The sequence below is a fragment of the Choloepus didactylus genome, chromosome 9 (genome assembly GCF_015220235.1).
Source record: "Choloepus didactylus isolate mChoDid1 chromosome 9, mChoDid1.pri, whole genome shotgun sequence".
NCBI classification, from domain to species: Eukaryota; Metazoa; Chordata; class Mammalia; order Pilosa; family Megalonychidae; genus Choloepus; species Choloepus didactylus.
Window position 1 is genome coordinate 14,387,206 of NC_051315.1, and position 13,651 is coordinate 14,400,856.

The 13,651-nt window shown below is 46.0% G+C and overlaps 1 protein-coding gene across 1 annotated transcript in view; it reads right to left on the bottom strand.

The window, feature by feature from the left end:
* Positions 1–666: 666 nt before the first annotated feature.
* Positions 667–13,651, bottom strand: part of LOC119543664 (transmembrane protein 177-like) — a 206,123-nt gene continuing 193,138 nt past the window's right edge. The window contains exon 26 of the transcript XR_005218684.1: positions 667–703. The gene's annotated coding sequence lies outside the window, so the exon portion shown is untranslated. The remainder of the gene's footprint in view (positions 704–13,651) is intronic.

Genomic DNA, 13,651 nt, shown 5'->3' on the forward strand with positions numbered 1-13,651 from the left:
TCTGAAAATTCGACATAGACCAAAGAGCTATTGTGAGCTTTGCATTTCCCTATAACTATAAACCTCCAAAGTTCAATAAAATTTCAGCTTGGATAGTTTACCACAGTCATTAACATTAGATCACTAGCAAATACACAGTCTCTAAGGCACTTAGGGGTTCACAAAGGGGAACAGATGAGACCTAAGGGTCAGCCTCAGACCCCTTCTCAGCCCTGAGAAACCTAATGCAAAGGCAGAGAAAAAGTGAACCAAAGAATCCAAGTGAGATGAGATGGTTCCCCACTGTGCTCTCTTCGCCCCTTTTGTAGCAATGATTTCACTATGTTGCAATTGTCAGCTAACGTGGTGTTTCCCCCTGGACTCGCAGCAAGTTGATGATGAAAATACATCAGGCACTGCTGATTCCCAAGCATACCCGGTGCAGAGTTGTAGGTTCTGGGAAGGTTTCCCAGCTCTACTGTCCAGCCTTCATGTTTGTTTTGTTTTGCTTGGTTTGGTTTGGAATAAGGCGTGATTGTTACTTGGTGGGGGAGGAAGAGATGGATTACTACTGCTTTAAAAATGTTTGAAACCACTGATCTATGTGTTGTCTTCGGCTTCTTCTAGCACTAACTCTCAGAATCTACAAGAGGGAGATCAAGAGAGGACTCACATGTGGCATGTGGTGGTAACTAACAGGATGCCAGGCACACAGTAGGTCCGCCTGAAAGGGAAAAATAAAAGTGATGCATATGGCAGGCACATCCATTAGGATGCATTTGACAGAAAACCCCAACCACAGTGGCTTCTCCCAGGCTGGGTTTCATTTTCCTTGCATGGAAGCCTGGAGAAGGCAGGCAGTCCCAGGCTGGCACGGTGGCCTGGCTGTGTGAAGTCCTCAGGGACCCAGGCTCTTTCCAGCTCCCTGCTCTGCCATCCCTATGGTGTGACTTTCGTCTTCGTGGGCTAAAAATTGGTGACCACTACTCCATCACATCCATATTTCAGGCAGCCATTAGAGGAAGGGAAAAGAAAAGTGAGCAAAGGCAGGTGCCTGTGGTCTTTGAGGGAGGTTTCCTGAAGCTGGCACTCACCAATGTAAGACTGACCAGGGCTCAGCCTGGTGGCTGCACCCAGATGCAAGGAGGCCTGGGAAGTATGGCTTTATTCCCTGGCTGCCATGCTCCTAGCTAACACATGGGGCTTCTCCACCTCTAACACTGAGGAGAAAGGGAGACTGGGAACTGGGGAATAAGTAGCAGCCTCTGCTAGAGTGGAGAATGACAGATTGCCTGTAATCCATTCCTGGGGGACCCTCCCTCTCCATGGAGTCTCTCTCACTCTCCCTCAGTATAACATTCACACTATAAAAGAACTTTCATGTATATGACTTGTTTCTAATTTATTGCATTTTTATTACACCAGTATTAAAATAATGCATACTCCTTGCTAAAACAGATATATCATATACAAGGTCAAAATCTCCATTGATGAGCATTTCCAAGCACGGACCCTCCCCATCTCCCAGGAGCTAACCATGGCTTGCTTGGTACACGTTCTACCAAACCCCTTTCTATGAGAACTGCCTTTAAGAGTTGCTGCCAGACTTGGGAAAATGCCTGGAAACCGTGTAAAATGGGCTCTCCACCCTGTGTCTGGTGTTCAAAGACACAGTTAACTTAAACTGCCAGACAGAATTCCCTCCACGCCTGCTTCCTGGCTGCCTCTGCTGGTCTTCATCGAATCTTCACGTGGCACCACCAGCTCAGTGCTCTGGACCAGTCACTCCGGTTGAAGCCTGGCACATAGGATGTTATCAATGGATGACAGTACTCCATTATGTAAATGAAAAATAACCCAGTAGTGTCTGATGGACCCCACCCAATTCTCAACCAACCAGGTGCAAGGATCCTGGAGTTAGGGGGAGAATCCCCCTCCCTGCCCCCCTTCAACTGCCAGTTTTACTTGCTATTACAGTTGTGTCTTTTCCCTAAGCCTTTTTTTTTAAGTGCTGTAAGGAATTCCTGGTTTATGTATTGCATGGTAGTAAATTGAGAATTTTTCCAGGGGTGTGCCTTGTTTCTCTTTTGGGCTCGCAACGCTTGGAGGCATCAACATACCAGAATCTTTCCATATATGAATACCTTATATGCTTAGGTAATAAGAAGGAAAGGAAAGTTTTTACAGAATCAGAGTTCCAGCCTAGTGGGGAAAAGAGTAGGACAAACATCCAATGAAGGAGAAGAGAATTAGAACTGTATCTTCATTTGATTTATAGGGAAGAGGGAGCATATGTCAAAATAACATGTGATAACTATAAAGCACGTTGTTTGTTTGTTTAATAGGCATACCAAAATCTATACATTCAAATTAGTACAGTGCTCCAATTTAGTTATTTCGGGAAACTATGTTTTCCAACAATTTGACTATTTTTCAAAGTACCACCAGCTCCCATTCTAATTCATCTCTACCATCCAGGTACCTGGACGGGAGGATGCTGGTAGGTGTCCTTTGCAGTTACCTGTCCCCCTACCCCCCATTCTGAACCAATCCTGGTTGAAGCAGAAAGTACGTTAGACCTTGAACCCTACCACCTGGGATTGAGCATCTGGTTTAGGTGAGTGCCTGCCATGATCTGAGTTTGCAGAGAGGAAACAACATGGTTCCTTCCCCAAAGGGGACTGTAGACCAGGGGAGAAAGGAATGGTCTAATAGCCTTCACACCTGTTACCCCTTTCTTTACAAAGGGTGAATTTTCCAAGTGTTCATGGAGTTGAAACCAAGTAGCAGGAGACCTGTTTGCATTGACTAATGCACACACTTCAATTCCTGCAATACACTTTTAAATTGTCCTTGAGCACCTCCAATTGTTGACAGATTGGCTAAAATCCAACCAAGAAGAGCTAGGTATATACTAGGTGTATGGGGTACTTTGCTTTAGCTGAAAGTCGAGATTACCCAAACATGCAACCACAAGAGCTCCTGTTTTGAAGCTCCTACAAAATGAAGCCAATGTGAAATCACAGTTTGAAAAAGAGAAAACATGTCAAAAGTCTCTTTGAACAATTTCCAAACTCTTATTTACAGAACAAGAGATTTTATTTGTTTTATTTGTTGGTCTGAATTTTTCATATCAATGACATCAAAGCAGTTAGTTCCTGGATCAAGTCAAGAAAAAGAGCCTTCAAATAATAGAGAGGTTGAATTTTTGTGGTTGGGGACATCTTACTGGCTTTATATTGATCTCCTAAAAATCAGTCCTTAGATTTTGTGTCCCCCAGATAATTGGTAACACATTGATTAGGAACACAATGTATCTTCTGGTACAGTGTGGTGGTTTGAACCTGTATGATGACCAGAAAAACATGTTCTTAAATTTAACTCATTCCTATGGGTGTGAACCCATTGTAAATAGGACCTTTTGTTGAGGTTACTTCAGTTAAGAAGGTGTGGCCCACTTCAGTTAGGGTAGGTCTTAATTCTATTACTGGAGTCCTTTATAAGCAGAGTGAAATTCAGATAGAAAAAGAAAGCCACAGATGGAGCGGCCAGAAGCTGAAATCAGTGGAACCCTGAAGAGAAGGGGGAGACCAGGAGATGCCACCATGTGCCTTGCCATGTGACAGAGGAGCCAAGGATCGCCAGCAGCCAGCCCCAGAATGCCACAGTCTTTGGGGAGAAAACATCACCTTGATGATGCCTTGATTTGGACATTTCTCTGGCCTCAAAACCCTGAGCAAATGAATTCCCATTGTTTAAGCCAAATCATTTCATGGTATTTGCTTAAGCAGCCTAAGAAGCTAAAACCTATATATCAGGAAAATAATTATTAATTTAAATGGCCATCAGTCATGGAGAGAAAGGGCTCTGTAGCTGGTAAGAATGGTTTCTGGCACTACCCTACCAGGATTCAACTTCTGCCTCAGCCACTTGCTACGTGTGCAAACTTAGGCCAGCTCAAACTCTCTGTGCTTCTCTATCCAGACAATGAGAATAGCAGTACCTACTGCATAGGATTATTATGAAGACCAAAGGAACTAACCAACAAAAAGCATCTAAACCGTCCTGGCACAGAGGGGGACGTTGCTGTTTTCATTGACTGGACACTAACTGTGCCATGCCTATTAAATAAATCACCAAATTTATACCTCCCAACTCCCCTCCAAGCAAGTATTAGTCTCCCCATTGCACAGATGAGGAAGCACCAGTTTAGCATGTCAGCAATCCAAATCATGGGCATGGTGGTTGGGACAGAAGCTTAGCCTATTGCTCGCCATCTTACATGCGGACCTCCCACAACAGAGCTGTAAAAAGCAAAAAGTGCCAGCAAATGCATGCGACTCAGTGTGTTAAAGGTGAAATAGTGTAAACTGTAGGGCACCGCTCAGGAGCCAGCAGGGATAGAGCATAAGCCGTGAGGGGAAAGAGCAGGAATTAGGCTGGAGAGGTTGTCTGGCTTTGCATTTATGCACCATGAACTTGGTCTTGGCAGCAGAGAAGAGCTGTAGAAATCTTTTAAGGAGGGGAGAGGCATGCTCATCTGTGTATTTTATAAAACCCACTATGATGATAGTGAAGCATAGACTGGGGGAAAGTAAGTGTAGAGGTGAAGAGACCAGTTTCAGATCCTTGCAATAAACCGAGGTGAATGATGATAAGCGTTCAAGCCAAGGTGGAAACCTTAGTTCTAAAGGAGACCAGAGATCACTGAGATGTTAACTAAGTAGGAGCATTATGATTTGTTCACTTATTATATGGTAGATATGAGGGAGAAGTCAAGGATCTCGGCATTGACACCAGGGCCAGTCACCAAGATCAGAAGCACAGGACAAAAGGGAGTAGGTTTGACATAGAAGATGAGGGGTCCAGTTGCAAAGAAATTGAGTTAGAGGTACCTATGAGATTCTAGATGGAACCATCCAGAAGGCACAGTTCTTCAGTCCAGGTCTCCAGCCTGCCCTGGATTAGAGTTTGGAGATGGTAGCAGTGCAGGTCCTGAGGACAGTGTCTGGAGAGAGAAGAGAAGAGGCTAAGGACAGAACCCTGAGGAATGAACCCCAATACTGGGGGATAAGCTCCTGTAGCAGACCAGTCAGGAGAGCAAGCAGACAGCTCAGAAGAGGGCAGGAAGAGGGCAGAGTTGCAGGCACGAGGGGAGGAGAGCCCCTCAAGACTCTTGGAGGGGTTGGCTGTGCCGTCTACTATGGAATTGAGTAAGCTGTGAACAGAAAAGTGTTCAAGACATTGGGGAATTTAATAATTCTTTATGACCTTTGCCAAAACAGTTTCAAGGGGTGGGTGGGGTTAGAAGTCAGACGAGAGGGAGAGGGAAGTTGAGACAGTGAGTGTAGACTGTCCTCAAAGAGCTTAGCTGATTAAGGAAAGTGAGAGAAATGGTGGTGGGGGGTGGGGGGTGGATAGGATTGAGAGGAAACTTCCATTAGAACGTAGCACTAATAATACCATGACATAGGATTTAAGTCTTCTTGAGGGCTAATTAACATAGTGTTTAAAACCACAGTTAATTAACCCTAATCCAGGGTAACCATTTGGTATATGAATAGTCCGTTCTTCACTAGCTCACCCAAAGGGCTGTGATGGCTCTATTGGTTGCCTACTCAACAGCCATTGTCCCCTCATGTAAACGCGATTGTTCTAAGACAATCGAAGCCATACTGCTTCCCTGTCTGGGGGTACACGTGTGTCCTGGTCCTGTCCAATGGAATGGTGGCGCACTTCTCCGAGGGCTTCTAGGAAAGCCACTCCACCTCCCAAAAACAGAGAGGAAATTGAGGAGGAAGCCCTTTTTCCACCCTTCCCCTTCCCTTCTGTTTAGGACATAAAAACGATTGTAAGGAAAGCCAACAAAGTTCTGACTTTTCCAAAAGTTTCTCCTTGGATGCTTTCTTAGAAAAATCAAATTTCGAATTGTTTCCATAATAAGTTTTTAGGCGCTCTTATGTTGCAAGTATTCTAAGCAGATCCTTGTTCAGTTTATTAGACAATCTCCCTGCAAGTGAGGAAATTAACTTCTCTGAGTCTCGGTTTACTTGTCTGTAACCTGGGGGTGCTAATAGCTCCCAGATGGGCCTGTGGTGAGAACTAAGATACTGTGGGTGAAGTGCCTAGCGTGTAAGTGATAGTGCAACACCTGGTTTCATGTAGGATCTTTATATACACTCTCACCCCCACTCCCACACCCTCACTGGGAGAGACGGGGGATAGCAGGGGATGTGGGTAAATCACTAAGTCTCTGAGGGGTCCCAGCTCAGCCACAGCCTACAGACTCAGGTGCTTGCCCCTGTGACCTGGTGGGCTGGACACCTTCCCCAGACTGACCTGGACTGGTAACTGGGTGCCCAGGCCTCCTTGTGCTCCTTCCCACAGCCCAGTTTCTTTAGCCCTTGCCAGCCTGTTCCCATCCTGCCCTGCCCACTGCCCAGTCGGCTGAATTCTCCTGGGCCTGTGTGATATGGAGCAGGTGCCTGGGAGCCAGCCCTGCTCTCTGACCAATAAGTCAAAGCAAACAGTGGCCTGGAAGTAACATCGATTGAATCCATACCTTTAGCTACTTTGATGCTCCTTGGGGGAAGTGGGTGTGGTGTCCCTCCGTCTGTCTTTGCTCTATCATCCTCATCTGGGTCATGAGGAAACCATACACTTTGGACTAAGACAAACATGCACATCCCAGCTTTAGCACTTAGAAATTCCAATCTGGGCAAGCTATTTAACCTTTTCAAGCATGATTACAATGATCACAATGGGACCTAATATATATTGATGGTTAATTTCTCTGCTAAGCTCTTTGCAATTTATCATCTCAATCTTCTCAGTTACCCTAGGCAAGAGGTGCCATTCATTGTTCTCCCCCTTTTAAGGGACAAGGAGCCTGGGACACAGACAGCTAAGTAATCTGCCCAAAGTCACACTAAGGGATTGGGGGAGCTCAGCTCTCTGGGACCCGACTTCCTGGGTGTGAGATGTGGACAATATCCCCCTCACCGAACTGATCACAACATCTGTAAGGCCCAGGTGCCTAAGAGCAGGCCCTCCTGCTATCATTTCTTCTGAAGGAATCAGCAACTCTCAGTAAATATTTTGTTCCCAAGGAGGTATCTTCCAAGATGAACTAGTTTGCAATAAGGACTTGCTGTGGTTTTGCCTTGGGGGGGGGGGGGTCCTTCCCCAATCCTCTGGAAAGTGTTTCTACAGATGTCAGTCCCTTTTCAACTCAGGTCAGCAAACACGCAGCCTGACACAGCCGAGCAGCCATGGAGAACAATGTCTGTGGGAAGGACATTTCCTCCAAAAGGACGGTTATTAGTGGGGCAGGAAATAGGCCATTGAGCCAGGGCCGCGGGGAGGATGGGAATTCAGATTCCAGTTGGCTTTTATCTTGGTGAAGTTTCTCGGCATTGACTCTAGGGTGTAATTGAGAACCATACCTAAATTTTTTTTTTTTTTTGAGAGAGAGAGAGAAAGACTCAAAAATACTGAAATGAAACTTCCTTCTTCCCAAAATACGAGAGCAAAGTGTTCCCAGACTCACCCACACTCTGGTTTTCTCCACCCTCTCTTAAAATCACTTAGAAGGTTTCCCCCCCGCCCTCCTTCTCTCATCTATGTCTTTCCTGGCACAATTAAATAGAGCATAATTTGGAGTGGGTTTTCATTTTTTTTTCTCTCTTTTTTTTTTTTGGTCTATGTAAGTAGTCTGTGGTTTCGTTTCATTCCAGATGTTTTTCCACAACCTGACTTTCAAAAGAAACCCAAAATTATATTTTAAATATAATTTGGGGGTTTCCACATAAAACAAATATCCTAATTGCCTGTGGGTTCATAAGTTACCCGTCCTTGCTTGGTGATGGCTCTGGGGACTTAGCAAGGCCTCCGAGGCTCTTTTTCCTGGGCCTGACCCGGCTTCCCCTTTGCTCTCTTCTCAATTTCTTGGACCTCAACCCCTCAGTCCTCTTGCTGCCCTCTGGGGTATCCCACCCCAATAATCCACTTCTGTTTCACAAACCCTGATTAGGTCTTCTGTTGAATTGCTGCAGCATCTGTTTTCCCAAAGAGCTAACCTGCTAGAATGAGTCGTACTAAGATAACACCCTAAGGTTAACGTACCACCCCACCCCGGCCCCAGTTAATACATTATCTGGGACTTTTAACACCTTAACCCAGTGGTCCTCAATTCTGGCCGCACATTAGAATCGCCTAAAGAATTTACTGAAACACAGATTTCCACCCCAGATCTGGAGATACTGCCCTAGAAACTAGATTTTTTAAAAATTCATTTCTATTTTTAATGATAAAGGCAACACATGCTCATAGTTTTAGTTGTTATTGTTATTAACTTAAATAGTTCAGAAAAGATCTAAGTGAAAAATAAAAAATCTCCCTCCCCCACCCCTAGCTATCACAGTCCCACTCCCCAGGAGCAAACACTGGCAACAGCTTTGTGTGTCTGTTTTCAGAAGTTGTCTGTGTGTATATTGCCAAATCATATATGTATATATAGATATATATATATATTTTTTTACACAAATGTGATCAAATTACCACACTGTCCTGCCACTTGCCTTTTTCATTCCCAATATGTCTCGGAGAAATTTCCACATCACTACAAACAGACGGACTTCACTCTTCCTGACATTCTTGTCACATTTCATCCCAGGAATCCCTTGGATCAGTGGTTAACAAAATGATGCCCAAAGCTTGGCAGTTGGGGGCTGCTGGAGAGGAGGCTTCTCCCTGGGAGGGGTGTGGGGTCGGCACCCCTCTAGCATCTCCTCCAACTTCAGGATCCTATGCTGGGAGATGTATTTATTGGAAGGGAAGGTTTTCCCTCAAATTGCACCTGGAATGGCTGCCTGTTTTGTCCACATTTAAGGCTGGCCTTCCTGATGATAATGAAATGCTTATGTGAAAAATGCCACAGTAGAGATCTTAAGTCTTCTGTTTAATTTCATCAGCATCCTTTTTCCCTAGTTGCTAATCTGAATGATTCATACTAAGATAACACATAGCCTATCACCCCTTCCAGTTAATACATCTAAGAAAGCCTGTGCAAACTGCAGGAAAAGATACACTTTTGAACCTCAGATACACGGTAGCTCCCTGAAATGCTTCATGCACTCCAGTTTAGGCCCTGAGAATGCTGTAGGGAGCCCTGGGAGGTGACTTTTGCCTGGATGGTCCTCAGGAGGAACAGAGGAAAGAGTGGGGGGGGCCACTCATCTCGGGGGGACCATTTTGGAAATGAGTCTGTGACTTCACAAAGACAAAACAGTGGGAGTGAATGTGTAATTTGATGTCTTAGATAACAAAACTAGTAATCTGTCTTCCTATTATGTAAGAGGGGCTTCCCTCTGACTTTCTGAATTATTTTGGTCATCCTCTTTCACACTGCAGTGTGACAATGTGGAAAGAAAGCTTTCCTCTAGTCCTTGTTGAGTATGATATTAGATAAGCCTTTTAATCTGCCTGGGTGCCAATTTCCTTATCTATGAACTGAGGTGAGGAAGTTTGATGGGCTTTTAAGGTCTTTCCTGGCTTTAAAATTCCAGGTTCCGTAACTGAGACCATACATAAATCATACAGGATTTTTTTATTTTAATCACAATTGAGTTCAGTTATTGGGAAAGGAGGTAGTGGAAATTCCATTACCCATCTGGGTGTTTTCTATTTAAACTGTTGTTTTGCTAACTTATGTAGTTTTTTTCCTTACAAAACTTTCTGTAAGAATGTAGGTTGAAGCCTTTGATCTTGAGGCTTTGAGCTTGGCCTCTTCTACAATGACTCCCACCCTCCCACTGATTTCACTAGGATATTGGTTCCATTTAATAATTGTGGCTTCTGTGTATGTAAGCTCTATACCTATAGTATAGAAATCATGTGGGTTTGCAAGCAGAGATACCTGGGTTCAACTTCTGCCTTGTACTAGGGATTTGGTAGCAAACAGAAACTTTCTGGTTAACGTAAACAGAAAAGAAATTTTTGTGAGGAGCAGTGGGTAACTTGTAGACTCAGTGGGCAGAAGCGGGGGCCTGGCTGGAGCAGGAAGATGAGGCCTGATCTAAATACTGTCCCAGGAACTACCAGTGGGGAGGGTCTCTTGTCACTCTACTCCATGGCCACCTCATAGAATCCCTAACCAACCTTGCCTAGCCTCTTCTCCAGCTTGGTTTCCACAGTAGGCAGTTGTACCAGTTTGTATATATTATGTCTCCCAGAAAAAGTCATGGTCTTTGATGCAATCTTGTGGGGCAGACATGTTAGAGTTGATTAAGTTGGAACGTTTGGATTAGGTTGTTTCCATGGAGATGCGACCCACCCAACTATAGGTGATGACTCTAACTGGATAATTTCCATGGAGGTGTGGCCCTGCCCATTCAGCATGGGCCTTGGTTAGTTTACTAGAGCACTAATATAAGCTCAGACAGAAGGAGCGAGCTTGCTACAGCCAAGAGTGACACTTTGAAGAATGCACAGGAGCTGAGAGAGGAGCTGCAGAATAAGACACATTTTGAAGACAGCCTTGAAAGCAGACTCTTGCTCTAGAGAAGCTAAGAGAGGACAAATGCCCCAAGAGCAACTGAGAGTGACATTTTGAAGAGGAGCTGTGTCCTAGAGAGGGACATCCTAGGAGAAAGCCATTTTGAAACCAGAACTTGGAGCAGATGTCAGCCACGTACCTTCCCAGCTAACAGAGGTTTTCCGGACACCATTGGCCATCCTCCAGTGAAGCATTAGCAAACCAGAACAGCAGTGGAACCCCCCTTCCACTTATCTCAATGCCTCTCTCAGGTAAGAACTATACCCACAACTGGACATTCATACGCAAAAAAAAAAAAAAAAAAAAAAAACTTTGATTCTTGCCTTGCACCATATACAGAAATGAACTTCAATTGAACCGTATACCTAAATATAAAGAACAAAAATGATGAAACTTCTGGAAGAAAGCATAGAATAAGGATATACAGATGTTAAGCAGCCAACATGACAAATGTCCACTGCACGGCTCGACCACCTACTAGCTGTGTGACCTTGACAAAATAAGAGGACAATGCCTATCTCTTGAAGCAGCCGCACCAGTCCTGTGGAAACGTGTGTGAAACCCTCAGCCCAGGGTGCCACACGGCTTCCCACCCCCCAACCCCCTTCCATGTGGTGACGTTCTTTTGAGCCAGACCTGCAGCTGGGACGTTACTGGGTAAGTGGGGCTGTTTGCAGCATGCCCAGCCTCCTGGTGTCTCTCTCGTGGGAAAGTGGGGGAGAGGTGTCTGGAGGGACAGAGGGTTTTGTCCCCTTTTGGTTTTGCAGCTTTGAGAGTCCTGAGATTCAGCTTGCCCTGGGGACTAAGGGCAGCTGTCAGCAGGGCTTTCTCGGTCAGAGACTTGAGAGAGATTACATGGGGCTCCCCTGCGACAAACACAGGGCCTCCCCAAAATACAGTGAGACTTATGTGGGAGAAGGTGGGAAGCCCTGTGTCAGCAGGTGGGAGGCACGAGCCGCTGACATCTGTTAATGTGAATTCTTTTGTCCCTGTGGCCACTGGGCCTGAGAGAATTTGGGTTATGCACACATCTTGTCATTGAATTCTCACTTCATCCCTTTGAGGGGGGCAGAACAAGAACCAATAAGCTCATTTTGTTTCCCCCCAGATGAAGAGATGGAGGCTAAAGAACTAGGAAGGACTTTCTGGAGGTCCCTCAGCTCAGGCCTGTGGGGCTCACGTCCCTGGTGCTGACCCCAGCATCCTTCCCGCCAACCAACAATTTTTCCTGCCCTGGCACCTCCATTTTTAGAACACCTGCATATTCTTAGCTAACAATGGACGACATAAATAAACACAGAGTCATTTCCCACATTTCCGCACAGACCCGCTGCAGATGGCAGAGCCCTTTTCTCTGTGAGAAAAAGGCATTTCAAAGAGTGCAAAGGGGGCGTCAGCACAGATCATCCCGGGGCGCAGACACTGGCTTTTGGGGAAGACGGGCAGCCCAGGCTGCTGTCAGGACATTCCCTACTGGCGGAAAGCCAGGGCTGCCATTCCAGGGCTTTGCTGCTGCAGGGAACAGGTGTTTGGACTGAGTCACCCAGGGAGAGGGCTGTCTGCTGCCACCCCCTGCAGAAACTGCATGGAATCTCTGAGTGCTTTACTAGTAGGCCAGGATTCTGCCCTGGCCCTGGGCTGTTGGGGAATGGGGTGAGGATGTGGGGTGCTGCCTGTAAGGCTGGTCTGGAATTGTCCAGGCATTTACCTAGCCAAGGAGAAGGGACAAAAATAGACCCAGAAAGAAAGAGGAAGCCAGAGGCTAAGAGTGGCAGGTTCTTGTGACAGGCTGGAAGGTTGTATTAGAATTGGGTGGGGGGAGTAGGGGAAGATGGTGGTGACAATACCCAAGAACTGAGGTAAAGAGCCCCTCTCATAGGACCCTGTGCCTAGCAGAAGTGTGTGATCAAGAACTATTTGTTGAAGTAATTAATTAATTAATTAATGGTTCAGCAACCAAGGACTGGCCTTCAAGGGTGGCTCCTACAAGGGACAGGGCAGGAGAGAAACGTCTCTGGCCGAGCCCCGTCGGGGCCCCGCAAACCTCAGTGTCCAAGCTTCTCTGGCTCGGAGCCCAAGAGGGCTCGGCCATTGGGGAAAATCAGCCCCCACAAAGCAACAAATCCCCAAGGAGGAGGATACCTTAGGGAGCCTACATTTGTCAGCCAAAAAAGAAAAAGTGGCATTCAACAGATGTGAAATTTTAACGCCCATACTCACCAGAGAACATATTTTAACTGGAGAGACAGAGAGATAGAGAGATGGGGGGGGGAGGGAAGGAGAGAGAAAGTAAGTTGAATTGGCTCAATTACTCAGGAAAACTAGCAGGTTGAGCTTCACTGATTTGTTTAGATCTTAACCTTTAGAAAACAATATGTATAGGTGGAGACTAAATGCCCGCGCATTTGGTGATGTTTAATGAATGCTTACAATTTATGGGAGTTGGTTGCTGTCTGGGCACAGGGCGTGCATTCAGTTTGAAGTTCAGCAGCTTTGTTTATCTGGTGCGTGACCTAGGTCTCCTGGTCCCAGTGGACCCTCCCGTCCTTTGCCGGGTGGGTGCACAGCAGCAGACCCAGGCCCCGGTCTCAGCCCCCTTGCTTGGCTGCAAGGCCCTCCAGATGCCCTACTTATCTGGCCTCTGCAGGGTTCCTGGTTTCAATGGCTTCATTAGCCTGCAGGGATGCCCTCTTGGCTGACCGGGCCCCGTTCCCCTGAGCTTTCAAGTTTCCTTGCTTTCTTGATTTAGCAGCATCCCATCTCTAAGGGATTCTGTCCGCCAGCCCCACCCCTGGACAGGGGGACTTGGTATGTGACCTCAGCTTCCTTCTTTTCTTCCTTTCTTTCATGTTAAATGAGATAGTTGGTCTACACAAACTCCAGAATCCCTTCCTCCTCTAACTATGCACTCTGGTCTGAAAGAAGATGACCTCTGAGACATTTGGGCAGGGTCTCTCTCTGATGACACCCCCAAAGTAGGCATGTGGTAATGACACATGCTATGTCGATAGGGCTTTTCTCCCACAATAAGTGTGGAGGTGGCTTTCTGGACGAAGACAATTGAGCCAGACAGGGAGGCATGGAAAATAAAGGCAAGACAGAAGGCAGGTTCAAGGA